Here is a 9,133-nt window from a genome sequence, read left to right as displayed (position 1 = left end):
GCCGATGACTTGCTATTGAGTCTTAAAAGATGACAACCTTAGACGGACTCTAATTGAATGAATCGTGAATAAAGTGGACCAACTTGTAATTATAGGCATTTCTTGGGAATATTTACTTAGGTTATTTTTTTATCAGTGATATAATAAATGCATCTAAAAATAAAAAAGGCGGCTTCTAAAAACTCCGCAATCAATTTAATAAGCATCGTGTTATTCATCAGTAAAAGTAATAAAATGTTGAAATCTGCAATATTATATAATATAATAGGTTCATATCCAAATACCTAAAATATATATTTAAGCTAAATTAAAGTTTTGATAAATAAATTTCAAATCAAATCGAAACAATTGTCTTTATTCAATATTATTAAACATTCAAATTAAAAACTAACACTTGATCGGAAAATAAAATAGCCTGAATTGAGACGAATTGACCAAAGGAACTAAATGGGTTTTTTGTCAATTTGTGATTGTTGACATATATATTCGATTTAACAATGAAATTGCTAGTTCATTTCCAATCAAGTTTTGATTGAGATATCAATTGCCGTGTGTTTCGAGCAGGTTTAAAAAGAGTAACGCCATCTTAGCGAGCAATTTTTTTATTTTAATTATGTCTCCACCGACTTTTGTTTCCATGTTATTTTACGAGTGTTTGTTTTATTTTGTTTCGCTGCATTGCTTGCGAACTCCTCATACATCCTATATCTATACATACATCTAAATAAAATAATATACCTACATATAAGTAGATGAAGTTATGAATTAATTGAATTTAAAGAAAATGATTCCCCTTGGATGAAAGTTATCTCAACTAAAGCTGGAACATTGGCTCCATATTTTAAGCCAATGTCTTTACAAAATAAGATCACGTTACTTTAAAACTGAAAATATATATGAAATAAAGTTAGTCCTAAAATAATTATATTATTATATTAATCCGCTAATAGTTTCTACTTGCTTGTAGGGCTTTGTGCATACCCGTCTGGGTAGGTACCACCCTCATCACATGTTCTACCTCCAAGCAGCAATACTTAGAATTGTTATATTAATATATCTATTTAAATGTGTAGGTAGTTATCCCAAAACACAAAATAATATAATTTTATGAGCAAGGTAATAAGGTAAAAAATATTCTTCATTTGTCATGGACTTAATACATAAAATGGCGTTACTATTTTCTTCTTTAAGTTTGCGTGCTTATTTCAATTTACAAATTGATGATGATGATTATAATTTTTCAAAGGCACCATGAGCAAGTAAAATACTCAAGTGCCCAAACTTAATGCGGCTGAACGAACAGGAAGTGATTACACTATTCGGAGGTGTCTTGAGACTGTTTTAAATCCATTACCTTCAGATGTCGCACGGCAATTTTCCAGTAGCCGACTTCGGCCACACACAGTCACTTTTGTCTAAACAGCTAATAACTATTATCTAGAATAGTCGAGCGCAGTACGTCAGTGAAAATTATGATTAATATCTGTTTAGTTAACGGTATCTTGGAGCGCGACGTTTCCTCGATGTGGATCGGGTGATTGTAAGAATCTCGCCCGCTCGCTCTTTTTAACAAAACTATTATTTATAGCCATTGAATTGGTTAAAGGGCAACAATTAGTCGATGCATATCTAAACTCGGTACAATGATGAACGGGTGGCTGTGACTCGAATTTCTACTTTCGTTTACGGAATTCCTTTGTTGCTGGTGAAACGCAGTTTTATCTATAAATCTCGAGTAGCTTACGAGTTCTTAATTTTGACTAGCATTGATAAAAATGTTTTGATTTGTGTTGTTATTCAATTATATTATAGTTAACGAATACAGAGCTTTATAGTTTTGACTTTAAAAAGAAAGGCGTTTTATTTTCGGCTCTGTTTTCGTATTTATGTTACGTAAAGATGATCGTTTATTGAATAAACTATACCTCATGGGTGACAATATTTGAAGTATCAAATCGTCAAAAAATGTTTGGATTCAACACAATTTTTATCTGTATATAATATTCAAATTATATACGTTTGTAGACTATTAAACATTTGAAATAAGATTTACGTTTAACAGAAAAATATAGTTCATCATTATTCGCGCCAATTTGTTTTTCCTTTACGAACGTAAAGAAATTAAGTAAAAAGGTTGAATTAAAAAAAAAAACAAAACATATTAGTAGCAAAATATTAATAATAATATAGTTAACGTTTATTAATTATTCACTTAAGACAATAAACACAATATTCTCACTACAATCCAATGTTGAAAGAAAGTAAATTTCGATATTTTTACAAGTTAAGTGAAATAACGGACGTGCGATGTAATGATAAGAGATGACAAGTGTGATCTAGTGAATCTCATGTAGTATTATTCTTTGAGGCTTATCAGCTGTTCAATTTGACCGATAATAAACATCGTAACAACGTATTCTACTGCAGTATAAGTAAATATAAACAAAATTACATAAAATAAGTAAAAACAAAAGCGTATTAAATGAATAAAAAGTTTATTAGATAAAATTGGTTAAAATACTTGGAATTTTATAACGTTATTAATTATTATAATTATAGTCGTTCTAATCGGTTATATAAAATCTAGATTAAAGACTACTTTTCATCGTCTTAGATATTTTTTTCATATAATAAACTTTAAATCATTGTGTTAAGATACAATTTTACTTAAACCGTAGCTTACTATATGTAAGTCCCTCGTGGACCCTTAAGTCTCTAGACACAGAGCCTATAATGAACCGTAATGTTTGTTTAACCTGGTGGTACTGGCGAGTCTGGGAACCCGGCCCCGCGCTAGGCGGCTTGAAGCTGCACTGACAGCCCTCTATTTAATAATAGTTCTCTGCAGATTATCTGCAGCGTCCGCCCTGAGCGAGTTGGTAGCTGTCCGCCGTCATTATGCAATTGAAACTTAGTGAATTATTACGCACGATAATAATCTACATAAATAAATAAATGGCTTAGCACGCTGCGCGCTGGGCGGGATTGTTCTGCAAACTCTTTCACGGAGGATGTTGTAATCATTTTACCTGAATGCTCTATTAAATTGTTAGTTGGAATTTATGATAACGGTATGTTATGAATTCAATGACGTATTGATGATTTCAATTGACATTATAATTTTCGCTTTAATAACAACGTTTTAATATAAATGGTTAATGTTAAAGGTTCTAAAGTGCTTGAATAAGCTACAATTAATAAAGTAATTTTGTAAATGTATGCAATACAATAAAATGAAAAAGCCCATGACTACTAAGTAAACTGATTGTGTAATGACTTTAAAAGCATGCAATTTAAAAAGGGCTAGCTGAAGATAAGTAAAAGCTAGGTATAACAAAACTCATATTGTAAATATATATTAGCATGAAACAACACAAAACGAACACAACGCTGTAGTCACGGCACATGCGCTGAGAAATGACGGTGCGCACGCACGTCCGTCAAGACTCGCAGCAAGACACGTCGAGTGTCCTTCAAACGTCACTCGAGCGAGCCTCGCTACAACTATCGCACTGTTTGACAATATTGACTGATCACTGATTCTCATGTAAATATTGTTCGACTGATGCCCGTTCTTATTTCATACTATATTATCTATTTTTTTGTAACTGTTTAGAACAAAGTTGTTTTAGTAACTTAGACGTTAAACTTAGTTAAGCTGTTGAATAATAATATATTTTCAATTCAAATTTTCAAAAAACTCTAAGAACTGATTTTTCTGATTGAACATAAGAATTAAAACAAACGAGCCAACATTATTATCTTGGTGTGCGTGACAGATAGCTTTGTCACTCGCCGCCGGCCATACGACTTTAGTATGCGTGTACACAGTGGCCAACAGTTAACCACAATTTTTCGATGCGTTTCCAGTTCTGATAGTTAATAATATAAATAAGCGGTATATTATATATAGCCATAATAATCAAAGTTCAAAATCATTTAAGTAAGTCTAGCAAAGCAATAAAATGTTTTATTTACAATAACAAGTTCATAATTATTATCAAATAAATTCGTTTTTTTTTTAAATCATATACGAGACAAATGTACCATTTTCCAAGAACGCACTACATTTTTAACTCGTGAAATATTGAAAACCGACCAAAAGGCGATGCATCAACGACTTTCTGCTTGCGGTTTCGCCCGTGTCGTAGATATCCTGATATATACCACCTGGACACATATAATTATAATAGGATATAAGTTACCCTGTGTCCTTTTCTGTACTCCGGCAACGTGCATACAGAATTTCATGATGTTTGATTGACTAGATAAGACATCAAAACATAACAAATAGAGAAACACGCTTTAGTATTTTTAAAAATACTTTAGATTTCGCATATATGTATTTATGACATTTTACAATCGTATAATGGGGTGTGCTTTGATTTTGTTGTAAGTGAAGATTCATAGATAACAATCAAATCCATAAAGCTAATTTTGATCTATTCCATACGAACAACTTAACAATTTACGACAAGAATTAACGTGAATAATTAGTGTCGAGAGAATAGCATGATAACAATCTTGCAAAGGTTATAACGTATAGTTTCGGCTGATCCAGTGATAATAAGCTATTTGGAATGGATTAATTCCTGAAGGGTTTGCCCAGTGATAAATTATTCCACAAAGTTCTGTCTCATAGTGGCAATAGTGGGCATTGAGAACGGCTTGTATAATCGAATTTATGCACGGCGGCCAATGGCTTACGATAAATTAGTTTACTGCAAATTGATTGAATATCGGGCTTAGGAACGATACGAGTCTCAGGTTAATATTGTATCTGTAAGTTAATATTCTATATGTGTGTAGCATGAGGGAGTACATTTTTAAATAGAAAAGTCGACTTGTATATTCGTAGTTTATTATTTTATGCAAAAACAAAATAATGAACATTATTGTCGTTTATTTATTACTGGTATTATATATATATATGTGTTACTGTAAAAGCTCGAACTACGGTAAATATTAAGATTTTCCAATAAAACTTAAGATTTACCGATTATGAATGGTAAACGTCGATAAAACTTTGGGATTCGAATTTTTTTTTTACCATCATACACTTGGTAAATCTTAGGATTTACATGTTAGGTTAGGTTATAAAAGTCTGGGGTACATGTCAGTCACCTCCTGGTGGTGTATCCTGGGTAACGGGGCCGGTTTAAGCTTTCTCGTCGGCCACAGCTAAAACTGGCGGGAGGGATGCCGCGGGGCTGCTCCTGGTACGTCCCTGATCGGCGTCAGGGCGGACCATGTGAGTGGCCTCGTCGGCTAGGAGGGACTGGGAGGGCTCGCTACTCGAGCTTCCCAGGTGTTTTACATCGGCGGCCGCTAGTGGGGTCGCGGTTGCATGCCCTTGGCGATCCCGTGGCCTCACCACTCAGCGGCGGTTAGGTTTTACTGGAAAATCTTAAGATTTACCTTAGTTCGAGCTTTTACAGTAACATATATAGTGTGATATTATATTTAACTTTTATGTTTAATATTATGAATATTACGATTCTACGTTAATTGTAAATATATTGTTTAACGTCTTTATAGTGAAGCGATAATATAATATTATAGTATCTTCGAGAATATGGTTTTACAAGTATATTGTTAGTGGACGTAATGTAGGTTTGTTATATAAGTAATGCAGTAAAATTTCTAACAAATAGTCATGTTATGATCCATTATTTCATGTTCGTATACCATGAAGTCGTAAATGTATAGTTCTATACTTTATCTTTACGTTGAATACTAACTACCCGACCCGGTTCCGTACGAGAGTAAGTGATAAAACATTTACATATAACGTCACGTCATACTTCAGACAATTTATGTAATCACTCCGTCCATTGGTGAAAACCGTATAAAGTTCCGTTCGGTAGTTTTTGAGTTTATCACGTTCAGACAGACAGAAAGACAGACGCGACGGGTCGACTTTTTATGATAACTTTGTAGTGGCACTATGATTTACTATATCTTAATATTTATCACTAAGGTAATTGATAACGCAGTATTATTTAAACATTAGTCGTGTAACCTTTTTGTCTCGATTTTTTTATCCATCAATTCGCCAGATTTTGAAACGCTGATCAAAGTAAAATTTACTACTATTACTTGTTCTGAATTGCGATTGGTCAACGTTAGATAATGACGCAATAGATGACCAATGAACGCTTAGTATTTAATCGGATTATTAAATCAGACATTGATTAGCGTTTCAGAAACTGGATGCCTCTGATGCTTTAATATTTATTAAATATTATCTGAATAACAGTTATATATGGCAACACCAGATATGACAACTATACAACTCAACAACGTCATATTGATATGTAAAGAGGCGATAATTATATGTAATTTATTAAATGAACCTTCAAGAAAAGAGTGTACTCTTTCCTGAAAGGCCGGCAACGCACCTGCAAGCCCCCCGGTGTTGCAGATGTCCATGGGCGGTGGTAGTCACTTTCCATCAGGTGAGCCTCCTGCTCGTTTGCCACCTATGACATAAAAAAAAAAAAATATATATATAAACTAAAACTTTATAGTGTATTTTAAAATAAAAATTCCTTTATATAAATGTCATTTTATAATGTTAAAATTGAATATTAAAGTGAATCCTATTGAAAGTATAAATAAAAAAGAGAAATATCATTAACTGTATGTTTAAACAGTCTTGACATCCGTGATATTTGCTCAGTACAACTAATTTGCTCCTGCTTATTTCTGCCTTAAAGCTATCCAGCGTACTTTGTTTAAGACTGCATCCAATAAGAGCGATGAAACTTTAATTAATATTTACCGTATATTATTAACTTGTGTGGCATTAACAAACAAACAACTCACGATCAATGGAGTCGTGGCGGTAACTTTAAAATCTTGAGTATAATTACTAATCACTGTAAACCAAACATTCAATTTACGAGGCGGGCTAATTGCGTCTTGCCCATCGTGCTTTGTAAAAAGTTGGCAGAAACCGTATCTTAAACTTATTTCTTAATTATAGACCGATTCATAGCGGCGTCGCGAGGTTCGTGCCAGAACAGTTGATGTGATGCTCACGAGTAATTTTCCTCGTTTAACGTCTTTATACGAACGCGTTAAGGTTCAAAATTCCATGATTAGTTTCAATTAAGACCGTCGTCTTGGCAAATAGTACCTCCAATAATTACACGGTTGAGAGAGAGGTTATCAGCCTCATAATATATTTTATGCCTTCCTTATCTAGAAGAATCTGCACTATTTCATTATTAAAACTGAACGAATTAACCTTTATTGAAATTGCGAGTTATTTAATTTGCATTGTTTGTTGAGCGTTATGAGTAAATTATTCATTGTTGAAATTGAAACTTGAATACAAATAATATACTCTAAATGTATGTACTTATAAATTTAGTGTTCATATATTATTTGTATTGCAATTATAAAAATTAAACACATATGTGTCGTTCTTACAAATTATCATTCATAATGTTTATGTTTGTTCCCAGGCTCTAACGGTAGTTACAAATACTTCATGTGGTAAAATAGAGCCAAGATTCTTTGTTTTAATATAAAATATAACATACGCTGTCTATTAAATTTTCAAAGGCCAGTGACCTTTCGTAAAAGTCAAGTGCTTCGATAAATAATCGATCTTTTAAAACTTGCTTGGTTTTTTTTTAATAAGTACTCTATATGTATTACAACTGAGCGAAGGTATCCTTTACCTCTTAAGAAAAAGGTTTGAAGTTAATCCACTATGCAGCTGGTATTTAAAATAAACAAAAACTAAATTGACTCTTCATTAAATGTTTACGCAAAAATGGTTTTATATATACAGTCGCTAGAAATACAACAGGCAATTCAAGCGAGCGCGGTTTCAACAAATGAAACGTACTGTCCTCAGACGGAATTAAGCCCACCAACACCGTCTAATTTGAAAAAGCCAGACGTATAAATTTTGCTCTAATCCCACGATTGTGTGAGGAAAATTGGACGCAATTTCGTACGCACTTGTTCGCCCTTTAGATGGCAAATCGCAGTGTATTGTGTAATGAGTGTAGGGTGACAATATGTGAAGGCCATTCGATACTGTAGTCCATTGATCAAATAAAGGTTCCATTTAAAATTCGTCACCAGTATTGTCTAAACATATCAATCTGAGGTTTTCTTAAAATATTAGTAACTGTTATGAATGGCTTCGTTCCCGTGGCGTTACTATTTATAGGTGTTTGCGTAGTTTACTATTTGTACGTTTCGGTCATTTTGTAGAATTTTAGTTTGAATAGTAATAATAGAACAGAGGTACCCAGTATAATTTCAAGCTATTGGGAAATAGCATCTTAACTTCCGTTGTTGCTGGTGAATTCACATTATAAGAACTCGTTTGTTCTTCTTGCAACGCTCAGTCTTTATGTGGCAAGGAAAACCTATCTGCAATAAGAGTGAAACATAAAAATGCTCCTAAAACCGTAGGTTCTATACTCCCATAGGGCAGAAAAATAAACGTCTATAACAAAATCCAGCTTAAATCTTCCAAATATAACATGTCGTCTATTTGTTTTTAATAGCGACAACCAACAGAGTTACTATCGTATTTATTTGTTATTAACGTGAAATATTTGTGAAGCTTGTGATGTTATAGCAATAAAGCAGTACTTGCATCATAAGAAAGAAGCTTATCGAGGGCTCTACGTATTATTCGTAATGATAAGTGCTGCGGAATTCGATACACTTTTATATTCACGCTTGACTTGGTACTTGTCACTTACTGAGTTCACAATTGCAAGAAAAAATAATGTATGATATTACCGTTCGATAAAAATGCCTTTAGCAGACACTAAGACGTAAATATATTCATCATTTACATAAAAGCGTTACGTTTATGAAATAATTTACTTTGTGTAACTTTTATAGTTCAGTTTATTTTAGTTTACGAGGAGATTCTTTTGGATTTTGAAATAATGTATAAGATAGTAGTCAAAGGAATTCACGCGTAGTTTCACCACAGGGAAAAATATTTTATATTTTTTGTATATTTAAATAACATCTCGTGTTGAATTTCTATATTAACATCTAGTTTTCGCCCGCGGCTACGCCTGCGTTTGAGAGAACTTGTATGCTGAATTTTACAATGATCGGATGAGTTGTTAAGACGTGATTTGTAACA

This window comes from Vanessa tameamea, chromosome 11 (genome assembly GCF_037043105.1).
Source record: "Vanessa tameamea isolate UH-Manoa-2023 chromosome 11, ilVanTame1 primary haplotype, whole genome shotgun sequence".
In the NCBI taxonomy this organism is placed as follows: Eukaryota; Metazoa; Arthropoda; class Insecta; order Lepidoptera; family Nymphalidae; genus Vanessa; species Vanessa tameamea.
Note: the sequence above shows the minus strand (reverse complement) of the source record.